The sequence below is a fragment of the Rhamphochromis sp. 'chilingali' genome, assembly GCF_963969265.1.
Source record: "Rhamphochromis sp. 'chilingali' genome assembly, chromosome: 17".
Lineage (NCBI taxonomy): Eukaryota > Metazoa > Chordata > Actinopteri > Cichliformes > Cichlidae > Rhamphochromis > Rhamphochromis sp. 'chilingali'.
The window spans coordinates 24360392-24375134 of record NC_137944.1 but is presented as its reverse complement, the minus strand read 5'-3'; the positions used below and the strand labels follow the sequence as shown (position 1 = coordinate 24375134).

The 14743-nt window shown below is 39.8% G+C and overlaps 1 protein-coding gene across 2 annotated transcripts in view; it reads right to left on the bottom strand.

The window, feature by feature from the left end:
- The window catches only part of LOC308384681 (RNA-binding motif, single-stranded-interacting protein 3), a 312357-nt gene that overhangs the window by 204956 nt on the left and 92658 nt on the right, over positions 1 to 14743 (bottom strand). The gene's annotated exons all lie outside the window — the stretch shown is intronic.

Sequence of the window (14743 nt, the reverse complement as noted above, 5' to 3'; positions counted from 1 at the left end):
GCGGGGATGGCGCCAGCGCGAGCAGTCGATTCCCCCTACTGGCTACACAAGGAGCTACCGCCTGGAATACTGTGTCTTCACACAGATGCTTTCGCTTCCCAATCTTAGCCGATTAAATTCAAAAACCAGTTATGTTCAATAAATGACTCCACACGTGTATCTGTTCAGAATCTAAAAGTATATCTGAGCTATGTGTTAACTATAGACTAGGTAATTTCTGTTGTAGAAAATGCAAATAAAAACAAAAATAAAAGACAAGTTTTAGAAACCAATTTAAAAATATGTGTTTATATATATATATTTTACTTTCTTTAATTATAGGTCTTATTTGGAATTTCACAGCACTTAAGATAATCCTGGGACAAAGCAATGTAACTTCATAATCTCTTTTTAACAAATCATTAGTTTTTAGGGACTGAAGGCAGTTTTGAGTGTAAAATATTCCCCCAATCCTGCTAAATATGCTCCCCTGAGTCCCACGTGTTTGTTGTATAATTTACAAACTGTTTCTGGATTACTTGAAGTCCTGTTTACATACATGCTTGTTTATCTCAGATCCATCCTGCTGTAGTACATGTAGAGTGTGGGCTTGCTGAAATGAGCATTTTCCCTGAAAAAAAATGTTGCATTGGAAGATATGTTGCTCCTGAAACTATATACTTCATTCAGCTTTAATGGTGCCTTCACAGATGCCAAATTCATGCACACTCAGGCACTATTTAAACACTGTGAATGTTGACTTTTTAACAGTGTCGTGATTGCAGGTCAGATGGATCATCTTGTCTTTGGTATTTTTGCTCTTTTGTCGCTCTTCTTTTGCCGATTTATCTCAACTTTTTTTTTAATGAGTTGATGATATTCAAGATTCAACATATGATTTAGTTTTTTCGTTTTAACATTGATTACACACCATCCTGAAACACTTGTATGTCATCTCGCACCCTCTGACTACACAATGAGTAATTATCGTGCCAAGTGAAAGACTCCAGTGAAACCCGCTTCCTGTGCAGCATTAAATCTCTTTTGATTGACCGTGACCAAAAACATCACAAAAAGAGCATTCGGTCAATTCGGAGAGCGTTTGCCTGATCACAAGCAACCGCAGCTCCAATCACATCTGCAAACAAGATTAAACACAGTGCTTATGAAGTCCTACGTCTTTTTCGTCACACACACGTCCACAAGAATGAACAGCAACAGACTGAAAGTTCTCGAGAGTATCTCGATGACGCTGAGGCCACAAGTTCAGGAGCCTCATTTTTCACTCAATTATCAAATCAGCTTGGGTTTCGTTTAAATTACCTGCCATGAGAACTGAAGAAAACTGCAGCCAAAAAGTACAACATGAAATTACTGGACTGAAAACAATTACATTTGGGCAATTTCCACATCTGAAAATAGACCCCTGACTTTGATGAGTTTAGTTTTGCATTTCATCTGTTCCACTTCAGAGCGTTACACAAAAACCCACGAGGCTGATGTCTCCTTCTCAAAAAATAATAGCCTAATTACAAATGTCTAGTGCAGTAACACACTCAAGATAAGTGATTTCAGCTGTAAAACAAAACCAAAAAAAGAATTCACAACGCAGTATATAATAAAAATTAATTCAGCCACATCTGTATGTCACATATTGTAAGTTACAATGGAATCTGTGTTTGCGTAAATCAGACACAGGAAATTGAATTATTGATAACACTTTGCAGATCATATTTAAATAATATGGTGTAAATGTCACTTTTCCCCCCCTTTCTCCAGACTAAATCTATACCAGCAGAAGAATCTCATGGACCAAAGGAAAGCACAGAGAGAAAGGGCACCTTTTTCAGACATGGTGAAGCAAATACAATTATCAGATAGGTCACTTTTATCTGAAGGAAAAGAGTTGAGGCTGATATTGATTGTGGATTACCAGATTAACAGTCTTTGGTTCAACTGGGCACAAACTCTGAGCAACTGTGGAAAGATCTACTGTACAGAACACAGAGGAAGACAGGAAATCGGCCAACGAAGAAAGTGGCTAAAGAGAGGATACAAGGGAAAATAAGAGGAAGCAGCACGAAAAATATTCATGTGTTTTCATACAGGAGTGTGGCACTGTTTGCATTTCATACATAAGGAGCATCGTTTTTGTATTTTCACTCTAAAAGCCTCATTTGAATTTACTGACGATGTCTTTTTGGTCCTACATTTTATCCAGATATGTTACAAACTGTTTATTTAGTGTGTTTATCACACATGGCATCCACATTTTCTCCAGAAAAGCAGGGATGATTAGTAGAGTCTGATTAGTTTATCACGAGACTGATTTAAGCTACATTTAATCTATCAGTTTCGATATTTAAAAGGACCGATAAATGAAAATTTTAAAAAAGAAAGATGAGACGAGAGACACCATTCAACCATGTTACGAGTCTTGATGTAACATAGTTTGTCCACCAGAGGGCACTGTGGACGTTCCCTGTTAGCATTGTGTTTGGAATGCCACAAACAAGCATAGGCAGACATACACAAAACAACAAAAGAAACAAATGTGCCTTTGGAAAAGAAACCTGATATATATTGAAAATCATATTCTCTAAAATTGTCAAATATAGCTTTAAAAGAAAATCCTACGTGAATCAGACTCAGTGTTCTGATCAGGCCATCGGTGGGACCTTTGTCATTTTATTTGAAAAATTACATAGATGGTTAATCATCTATAACGAATTTAATGTGACTGTCAATCAGCCATTATTGGTCAATAATATTTTATTATTTTTTTGTGTCATATATGATGATAAACGAAATATTGTCGGTAGAACATAATACATAAAGAACAACATCCATGCTATTTAATGTCACATTGGGCTGAGAGGAATGTCAAATATAAGCATGAAAAAAATATTTTGTTCCATTAAAAAAAACTAACTATTATGATTAAACTGTAATAAAAATGCCTGCTAGCATTTGTACTTAATACTTTTAGTAAGAGAGAACGATATTTTTGCTCATATTATGCAATATTTAGTATTATTATGACAAAAAAGGGTTTCTCGTTTTCTAAAATTTACTGAAATTAGTCAAGAGGGAATGGAAACACAGGAGAGTACCGTTACACAGACACTGGTCAGCTAAATCATCAATATTAATTGGTTCAACCATTAAGAATTAAAAGCTGGGAACTGAGACTTGACTCTTGAAACTAAAGAAGTTGACCTGTGGCCCTACAGACAACACTAGAAACTCTTGAGAACTGGCTGACATGAACTTTCAGCCTTTACCCATGAACTGGCAGAGGTTAGTTTATGAAGGCAATTTAACATTAAGTAACTGGAGAGCTGTACTACATCCTGCATGTAAATAAATGTCAGCACTGTGTCTCATTCCATTGAAGCAGACCTTGAAGACTCTAAGAGCGTTTTGCCTTGATGGTGATGGAAGTGTTCTGGTCTGAATCAGTGAGACTGGCGTCACAGAGAAGTGATATGCAGCCAAATATTTCATGAAGAGGGGGAAAAAAGAGCAAGTGTGTTTGTCTCTGTTCCTCTATCAATAATACTGCTGTAAGAAAAAGGTTTTTTTATTCAAAATGAGAACATGAGGACAACAGAGAGGAAATACATAAATTTCCACCAACATTCCTATTTTTGTAACCTCCTTTGTAAACTATTAGACCCTTGAGTAGGCCACGCAGCAAGGTGGCACTGAGTGTTCTTCACAGTGATGGAAAACTCTGATTTACAAGCTGTTCAACACAATGAAACCAAAATTGGCTCTCTACTTGGACAGACACTTGAAAGCCTACACTGAAAAAAAGCAACAAACTTCTGCAGCCAGGTCTGTAAGCATTTTTAAAAAACAAGGCAGTAGCCATCTGCTGCTATTCTTTTTCTTTAGGCCTTCTTTTGATTCTTGTTGATTAACGTTCTAAATTGAGAGCATAAGTGAGTCATTCACACGGCGACAATAGAGGAAGAGGAAGACAGCTGAGGGTGTATCATGCCCCTGAAGGTGTTAAGTAGTTACAACCCTGTTCAAAGGATTTAGTCTAGTAAAAGAAAACCATTGCATGATCACACTGTGGCTTAGGGACACAGCTCGAAGGTTTTAGTGTTATTTTTATCCTTCATTTAACTGAATCAGTCAAATTCCTACTTAGCAAGTCTGAACAAATATCAAAGAAAGCTTTTATGCAACATAGTTTAATTCTATTAGAATCCATGGATTCTTCTGAAGAGAAACAGAAAAACATTACGTTTCCATTGAAAAACAATTCCTAGAAAGTCCAGAACCTTCCCACTCTACTGCCTGACCCCACCCCGAGGGTCACTACTGGCCTTCTTCAAGCTGCTGAGGAAACCAAGAGGCTTTGTTTCCTGTGGTTCACTCGACAGCTCTGCCGTGGGCGTTTCCCAAAAATGACCAGATGCATGGAATTCAAAGGAAGACTAGCACTGTGCCAGGAGCGCGGGGGAGCCTTAAATGAAGGCGGGAAAGGGGAGAAGAGGGAAGCAGGACATGGTACAGTATTCCTGGAAAAATCCCTTTGCTTTTGGCTACGGTTCTACTGGATGACACGCAATCATTCATCTGACATCGTTCGTGTAAACAATGCAGCATGACTAATCAGCTTCTGTGGGGCATTCTGTTCAGCATAAAGTGAAAGTGAAAATAGTTGATGTGCACATGTTGTTGGAAGAAGTGTTTCTGTCATGGATTATCGGAAAGATCCCAAAAACTGTTTCCATTATTTTTAACCTCCTAGGACCTGGCGTCCACATATTTGGACATCACATTTTGGGTTATTTAGACCAAAATACTCCATTTTGCTCTACAGGGGCCTGATATCCTCTTATGAGGACATTATACTGCTACTGTTCTATCAAAATTTTAAACGAATATCCTCATATGTGGCTCTCATTTTTCTTAAAAACAAAAATCAGGTTTACATTCATCAGGTCCCAATCAGCCTAAATATCAAAGAGAAATAAAAAATGCATGCCGTGGAAGAGTTCGGGTCTTAGGAGGTTAAAGAACAGGGCTGAACTGTGATGAAAAAACAAACCAAAAGAACATTTCCCCCCAATCTCCACAAAGTCACATAGTGCATAAAATAATGTGAATGTTTTTCTAATAAATCTTTATTTTTTTTTAGCCAAATCCAAAGGTATGGTGAAACAGACATGAAATTTTAAGAACACTTAAAATATGTCAGTATATCTTTCAGTATATTCTGCAGTACAATCATAGATTTTGGCAGCTTCACTACAACTGAATGGAAAACCAACACAAAACCACAGAAAAGACATTAATGTGCTTAGTCCAGCTACAGCCAGCAACTGCTTGTCAACCAGTCTGGGATCAGTGGTTACCAGTGGGTCACAACCCCTGACAACTGGACAGGAAACTCTCACTTTTCCCAAGCAGCTGGCCAGAAGGTCACCAACAGGTCTCTAGTCAGTGTTAGCCAAGCGGCCTAATAATCTCTGGAACAAAAATCTGAGAAGACGGTAAGGTAAGTAAACACTGAACGAGTTACTTGCTGAAACGCCATCTCCTGAAATTGTGTGCAGAGATTTATAAGCATTATGTGTGCAATTTCACTACAACTCCAACACATGCAATTACTTAATACATTCTTATCAGTTCACCAACGGATGACAGCCCGAGGTAATTCGACACATTCCCCCTCTGAGTATAATTTTCCACAGTGCAACGAGCAGAGTGATATAGTCAAGATATCATTGCAGGGTACTTCACTTTATTATTACTTCTTTATATACGACGGTGTCATCACTTGGTTTTGGCTGCTTATCTAATACTTCGTGATAATGTAAAAAGGCCAGACTGACTCCAGACCACTAGCCCTGCATTGAGACATTTGATAAACACCAGGCAGATTTCCAGTGAGTCATTAGCTTCTATCACAACATAGAGGAGAGCATAGCAGGCTTAATGGGGAGGAAATATGAAACCAGACATGCATGAGTAAAAATGACGCACAGCACACCCAACAAGGGAAGGGCAATAGACCCAAAAGAGTTAATTGGATGCACTCACTGGAGCCCTAATCCAAATGTGAAATGTATATGCAAGTCATGCCAACCGACTTGTTTTATGATTAATGTTATTCTGAGAAAAGATCAGCATTGTTATAAATGAAACTGGGAAAAGAGGCCTCGAGCAAGGGTGGATTTTGTGTGTGTGTGTGTGTCTCAATGTGCAAGCGTATGTAGCTGCATTTTAATGTGGTTTTGTGTTTCTGAAAGTACGTTTAAGGTCAGGTGGTGTAAAGCTGTGGCAGCTTTATGTGTGCTGCCATGAGCAGTGGTGAGCAAAACGTTACAGAAGGGTGAAGGTTATACTGACATGCAAGGTGAAAACACTTCAATGAAGCTCATACATCAGGCTTCCTGTGGCCTAATACATGATATAAACTGTAAAAAGGAAGGTGACAACGTCCGTATGTGAACCAGCTACAGCTCTACTTGCCGGGGACAGCACGGTGACGTCCATTAAGATACAGAAAAGACGATGCCAAGAAAACCTCTGCGTAATAAGGATTTAAGTGCCGTGCAGGAAGATAGTGTGCGAGTTTAAACAGTAGGTATTTTCCATGCGAGCGTGCTAAGCCAAAAATGTTCAAAATCAACATTGTTTGGAAAACGAAGAACGCAAAAGGGCCAGCAGACCCGACAGAAAAAAATATACTCACAACTCACAGTGTACAAATGCAGAAAGAGGCCTATCAAAGCTTCATCACAGCACTCTCAGCGCATGATGTTCATCTTGTTTTAGTCATTGTGTTAATTCCCAAAATAGATCCAAGTGCAAAGCCATTTATTCTCATCAGTTTTGTGCTACATTATCTGTCTTCAAATGTGCTGATGAATCTCTAAGTGTCTAAGAGGTTCTGTTTTTTTAAACAACAACACTAAAATTATCCAAAGGATGAAACCATATAACAAGAAAGTGCTAGTATCTGCGACTACATGTAGTATGTGTTTGACTCACGCTTGCCAAAACGGCTCTAACCCCTCGGGGCACTGGACACGAGATGTCTGGGGCTATCCTGCAGTGTCTGGCACCCGGCACTAGGCATTTGTGAATGTGGCTTGTTTGGGCACATTCCCAGATGCTCAGTCAGACTGGGAGTTAGGAGGCGTTCCTGGAACAATAACTAAGAGGTCTGTAAGGCGCAGAAATGTGTATCGTAATGCTAGAGGAAACCGCTCTACATTACACACTTCACCTGTCAGTGGTTTTAACGTTGTGCCTGATGGGTGGATATGGTAAGTGGTGTTCACGGGCGCCCGTGTTGGGGTAATACCAGCAGAAAACTAAAATTTTGAAGCAACAGATAAAGCTTCTGCCCCTGGCACAGAGAGAGACTTGTGATTAGGAAAAGAGTTATAGCTGCCAGGTACTGGCCTGCCTATGAAGCTCAATGCTGCCTGCAATTGAGCAGGATGGGATGGGAGGACAGCAGCAAATTTTTAAAGTACTGCTAAGCCATCCTGGAATGAAGTGAAATGACCACATGTCACAGAGATGAGAAGTGAGAGGGAGGGGACCAGCAGAGTGAGAAACGGTGCTGAGAGTAAGGAGAGATAGAAAACAGAGTGTGTCGTTCTAAGAGGAATATTTCAGGGTGGTAAATGGAGCAGAACTCCATTCCAGCTCCTCTCTTAACCTCCCCCGGTGTCTCATCCTGTGTATGCAAAGCATGAAGCCCAGGAGACAAAGAAAACAGAGAGGGAGAGCTGAAGAGACAACTTCAGGACTAAATAACACTGCATGAACAGACAGGTCATTTTACTCATGCATTTGTTTTAACATAAAAACACACACAGAGCCAAATAGCACAATTGCTATTCTTTCCATATTGTGGTTTAAATGGAAAAAAGGTGAAAGTCATTGACCCTGACCAAACGGGCAACTACACGAAACATAACTGGAATATGTTTGTGCTGCATTAACGTGCACGCTTTCAACTACTGCAGTGGGTTTTTAACCAACAGTAGGTCAAATGGCTATTTGTGTGAATAAAAAAGGGGGATGATACAGTGACGGACTCAAAATTATTACCTGACATTTAGTTGCTCTCAGTTGTGCAGGGCTGTACAGTGCCTTTCAGCTTATTGTTTTGGTTTTCCAGCACATCATTTTACTGTGTAAGCATCCAACCACTCTCAGAGCATTGTTTTTGGCTGCAGCAAGCAGCTCTTTTCATAATAAAACTACTATAACTCCCTGCCCAGCAACCACTGGCAGACATACAGTTAGTGGCTAGCTTTTGAACACAGTGGACCATTTCACATGAGAGATAATGAAGAACACAGCTAAAAGTAGTAGAATACAAATGAATTTGCTGTTGCTCTACGTATTCTGGGTGCATAAATGGGCAACAGTTAGGGGTGAAATTCTCCAGATTTACTTGCCGGGCGATAATATGTTAGTTTACAGCTCATTACTGCTTACCCTTAGGCTAAAAACATGTTAGCGCTGGTTTAAATAACCCTTAATGTATTAATCATTATCAAATCAATGTTAAATCAATTGCCTTGTCCTCATCATATGAGTGAGGACAAGCCGAGTGGCTGACACTTATAAACTGCTGATACGTAGTACAACATGTTTTTCTTTAGGCTTTGTTTCTTGTTAATACAACAGTTTCTTGCTAATTAAGTCTTAGGAACTTGACACTTTTTGTCTATTTAATTTCTCCTAAATGGTACAACAAATGCATTATTAAAGACTGTTGAACAATTAATGGATTCATGCGCTCTAGTAAGCCTGATATGCCTTCAAGTAACCACTGCAGCTTCAGCAATTTTAATGTGTTTAAGCACACTTGGCATGCTGGACATACATCATGGTCACAATGTAAAATGTGTCACATATTTCCGGCATACAGTACATCACACTGAACATCTATCCATCGATTTCCTTAATCTCCCACTTAACCAAACAATTATTATAATTGACTGTTGGAGTCTATCCTTGCTGACAGTGGGCGAGAAGCATGGTACATCCCCAAAAAGGTATCTAGTGCAAAAATAGATGGATGTCCATTCACACCCAGACCCACACATCGACCATTATCGTGGGGTTTGTAGGGTTTAATACTAGCAGATGGCACTGAGGTGCTAGAAACCATGTAGTAGATGAGTAAGAACATTCCCTTTATGGTGCAACTCCACTGGGTAACATTTGATATCAGCGAGTGTAAGACTTTCAGGGCAATGCACTTTGAGATTGCTTCCTTGGTGGCGCCTCTATATTACAAGTACTGAAGTCATCAAAGTGCACTAACTAAATGGAGCAAAGCAGCTCCAACAAGCCTCCCACCTTTTCACACATCCAAAGCTATTGGGAGAGAATGAATGGAGGGTTCTATCTTTCTATTGTTCATACAAGAATCCTTTACTGTTTGAGAGTATTTGAAGAATGTGATACAGTAATGCTATTAAAACACATTTTGAGAATAGGTGAACTTAACTGATAACTTTTCATACTGCTTTTTGACTCCATTAGTTTACAACGGTGACAAGGTGTGCAATCGGATGTGGCTTTTATGCATTTGTCGTTGTATGTGCCTTAACAGAGCCAACTAGGAAGTGAACCGTCAAGCTTTGTCTTCCAACAAGACTTGTTCGAGCAGTGCAATTTCGCTGCCAAAACAACACTCAGAGGAACATTCAAAAACAATGCTCCCCTTAAATAAATCAAAACGCTCCAGCAGCTTAGCTCAGTGGCAAAACCTCACACAACCACTGAATCATGGATTCAGCCATTTTATCTTTTCATGTTTTATTTTCTGTTGAATAGATTCATGTGATGTATCATTTAAGAGACGAGGCTAAGGGAATATAGCCACATAGTAAACTTGAAATCCTGCACTGGTTATTACATTATCAACATCAGTCAGAAAGCTATATGGTAAATGGACTGGTTATCAGTTTCATACCACACCCCATTCACCCATTCACACACATTCATACAAACCCTTTTTTTCTATGGCTCAGTGCTTTCTCGCTAACATTCATGTTAATGAACACACCAGAGAGAAACCTGGGGTTTAGTATACTTTGTTTTTTTTGGTTTTTTGGTTTTTTTTGTCCCCCGTTTGGATCTTTAGCCATCAGAATTGTTGTCTTAAGGCCAAGAAAGATGCCAAGCGGATTTATTTTACCAAGTGGATCATCATGGCCTTGCCATATTGGTCCATTTGATTGACCTTTATTACAATTATGAATTTATTTTATTTTCAGTTGCTACAAACGGGACAGACATGACTGGGGGATAGGACAGGGAGAAAGAATGAAAGAAAGAGAGGGAGAGAAAGAAAACCAAAGGGGAGAAGAGACTGTGAGAAGGGGGGGAAGAAAGAAAAAAAAACCCAAACAAAACAAAACAAAACACCTGGGTCACCTGTATGGAGAAAAAAAACAGAAGAGAAAGCAAACAACAAAGAGCAACATAATAAAAAAAAAACGGCACCATCACAATAAACTAGCTAGCAGTAAATATCAGTAGATACTAAGTAATAAACGATATTGTGCAGCACGTAAGATAGACAGCGCACAATGTGCTTTGAGGCAGCAGCCAAGAAAGCTGTAGTCCGCGTCTGTGAATACCCGTGTGTATACCCGTGTGTACACCTGTGTGCATACCTGTGTGGATCAGCATGCTTGCGTTCCAAAGGTTTCTCCATGTAACGATCTGCTAGGGAGTGTGGGGAGCCACAGCCCCGTCCTCCAGGGTATGAAGCAGGTATGGAGGAGATCAAAACTCCAGACATCCAGAGTCTAGTATACTTTGGCATGCAGACTGGAGCAGCCAGTTACTGAAACACCAACAGACCAAGTAGTGGATGACCTGCTCTACAGCAACCCCTATATACTGTGCATGACAGTCATCATGGCCTACGGCTGCAGGGGGTTCTAGTGAAAGACTAAGTTAATGTAGTTTGTTATCAATGCAAACAAAATCTGACTATATTTTGATTTTTTTGGTGGATATCTTAATTACAGTAATTACAGTTATAATTAATTATTTCATTGCAGGAACGTGTATGGTGGCCCTGAGGGGCCAAAGGGACTGCAACTTAAAACACCAGCAATAAGAAAAACGCTGCAAAAGCACACAAAACACAATGGAAATAGGAAAAAGGAAAACAGAAATAGGAAAAACAGAAATAGGAAGAAAAAACAGATTTCCAAAAGCACAAGGGAAGTGTTTCTGGGGAGACAATAACCCGACGGACCAGTTGCAGGAACCAAAATATGCTAAGTATTGCGCTGGGAGACACTTAAAAGAAGTGGAGGATCTATCGGCTTTGTGAGGAAAGAAAAGATGAGAGGTAAGTGTGTTAGCCTAACTATTAGCCTAAAAATACATCATCAGTATTATATGGATCATGATAAAACACACCTAGCACGTTTTGGGTTCCTACAACTGGTCTGTCGGGTTATTGTTTCCCCAGAAACACTTCCCTTGTGCTTTTGGAAATTTGTTTTTTCCTATTTGCCTCTCAGGGCCACCGTAAACATGAGTCATCGTTAATGTCAATCAAGGAACCCATGACTTCTTACTTCCCAAAAGGGCTGATTTACAAACAATCCACAGGTGTACTGAAGAAATGACTCCAGCCACCTGGTGGACAAGTGAGGACTGGCTTTATAGAAAAATATGCAGGAATAGTCAGGAGGTGGTAATGGAAGAGGAGCTGAAAATCTGTCTGGAGACAAGATATCGAGACTATCAAACAGCCTAAGTTTCTTTTAAAACTCTGCAACTTTGTCTCATCTGACTACAGAAACAAAGGATAAAGGTACCAGTACGACTGACTAGCTTGCTTAAATTAAATTCTCCTGAATACATGAGAGATCATTTTTAGTATTTAAAAAAAAGAAATCTTCCCAGGAAATCAGTGTTGCTGCAGATACAGATACTACACAGAGCCCTAAACTTTCAAGCTTACACACAACATTAGCTTGAGGACAAAGCGCACCATACCTCTTACATGCATGTGCGGTATATGGGTTTTCCTGTTATCTGATGTTTGTGGTATGGTGCACTTCACCACAATGTATGCAAAATGTCTGTGTATATCATACTGCATCTTAAATTTACTTCCTGCTTCAAAAACAGCGACAAATTAAACACGGCTCAGTGTGGCTCGATTTGATGCACATGCCCACTTTTTGGTTTGATTTGATATTTGACATCATCACCATGATAGTCGTGGTCAGGTCTACAGCAAACTTAATAACCCTAATCTGAACAAAGGTGTTGCCACAACCATCTTTACTATCTTCCTATTGAGGGAAAATGCATGTTACATTTGCTTCAGTGATCATGACTTTAGTGTACTTGTGTTTTCTGATGCTCATACTTTCAGTGTAGTTCATATCGGATCATGTTTTTAATTATTCACATGATCAAATTCCATACTTACTTAAAGTGAGGCCCATGCCTGTATGTAAATAAAGTAAGTTAATATGAAAGGGTGTGGATGTAGCCGAGGGCCTCGCGGCTTCGAATCACAGAGACCTTATCGCCTCGTTTTCCTCCCATACGGTTCATGTTCAACCATTGCTCAGGCCCATATTGCATGATTGCACTGAAGGACCAGTATAATCAGTCATAATACTTTACAGATGTTATGGGTGTTTTTAAAGCCAATCCTACAGCCCCAGGCAGCCATATATGAAAGCCCATCTGTGCATGGATGTCAGTTATGTGTGTGTGCATATAAGTATGCATGTGTAGCTGCAACAAAGGCATGATAAGAGTGAAATATGATGAATTAAGGCCACATCCACAGCTCAGGATGTGTGATTTATAGTTCCTTGCTCTGACCTGTCATTGACTAATCACCTGAACAGAAAGCAGCAGGTGCAAACTGATTTTCTGAACAGTGATTTCACAGATGAGACGCTACGAATTGCCATGAAACACGGCCAAGAAACAACACTAAGCCAGCAATGGCATGTAAATATGACAGTCCACATGATATGAACAAGAGAAGGCACCCATTTAAATCCCTGTAAGATCTGCCAGCACCCTTCCTAATCCACCTTCTAACATCCCCCATTGTGTTCAACATCTAATATCAACCATGAACCGCTGCTAAATGAAGAGTGGTGGTATACCACAGCCAGGAATTTACATGGACCGCCCGCTCTTGTGAAATAGGAAATGAAACATATGGAGGCTTGGAAGCGCTGTCAGATTCTGGATATTCCTGTGGTCTGGGTTTTCAAGATCCTGTGGCCCGAGCCTTTAATTCCTAATGGTGTAGAAAGCCAAGCTCTGGTCACGACAGGAAATGCCTTCTAGGTGAAACATCCACCCAAAAAGCATTCGTTCAGAAGTGTCAAACGCAAAAGGTTTCCCTCTAAATTGGATTGGTGCACTAGTAAACAAAGTGCTTTGTCATCGTGACCATGCTCATTTGGTTAGAATCCAGCCAGCTGCAGAAGTATTTAAAGAGAAATTCATGTTCTGCCTTAGTTAAAATGAGCAACTTTTGTGCATTACAGACAAAACTGTACTTGACGCTTCTGTGGAAACCTATTTATACGAGTCAAATATAACAAACGACGGGAAACAGAGCATTTAAAAAAAAAGTGTGGGAGCCTGGGCTTATCCTGTTGATTTCAATGTGTGAAAAAAAAGATGTGAAATTTGTAAGGTGTGTAATTTCTAATTTCCACTTCCCTGACAGTTTTTACCAGATTCTACTGGCACTGTCTACCAGGACAAATCCACATCCCAATGCCCCAAAAACAAAAAACTAATGATTAACATTTTCAAATGTGAACACATCTACATGCATGCAGCAGGCATTTATATATATCGGAAATATGTGAACTGACAAGCGCTGGGGATCGGCAGCTTCAATTTATAGTAGAAATGGCTCAAGTGCAAAGATAATTACTGATGTGTATGTTTTGCTTGTAACAATTTTCAGAAAATATTCAGCATGAAAATACATCAATGCTGACAGCAGTTTTATGGTTTAATGGATTTGCCTAAACACACACAAATTGGCCGTTATGTGTTATTTCCATACTAAAAATTGAAGCAGAGATACTGCGATGACTTGGTAGGGTTGATCCTGTAAATTCGACTGTTTGTAAATGTTAGTGCGACGGCAGCGGATACGGTCGTGGGAGGCTGGAGCTAAGGAGTGTCATAAGAAGTAAATGCACATTCATACAGAGAGACACACTCATGGCACTCAGTGTGCACCGTTGAAGCAAATTAAGGAAGTCTTGGCAGCCTTTTAATGGTCTGTCACAGTCTAACAGGTTTAGAGTGCTTACAATGGACACAGGCACTAAGCCCGGCAGCTCGCACTTAATTGTTGAGAACCTGTGTGTGTGCGCATATGTGAGTGTGTGTACACTTTTAGAGATATTCTGCGCCTGTAACTAAAGTCAATGATTCTCATTACGAGGACAGATAAGATAACGCTTCATGCCTGTCAGTCTGACTGGTTCAATAAAATGACAATTCCAGCTGATACATTATGATGAATGTGGTGCCAATAAAAAAAGTGTTTCCAGCCACTGTTTGACTGTTATTGTAGAGACAGTGATCCTAAACCCGCGAACCTCATGCACAGTAACGTTCTCATTTATCTGAGTATAGGAAGCTAATTGTGTGTCTATTTTCCACGGAAAGGAATTCTGTTCTCTTAACAATTACAAACAAACCAACGGCAGACAAAGGCGAAGGCAAAGAAGAA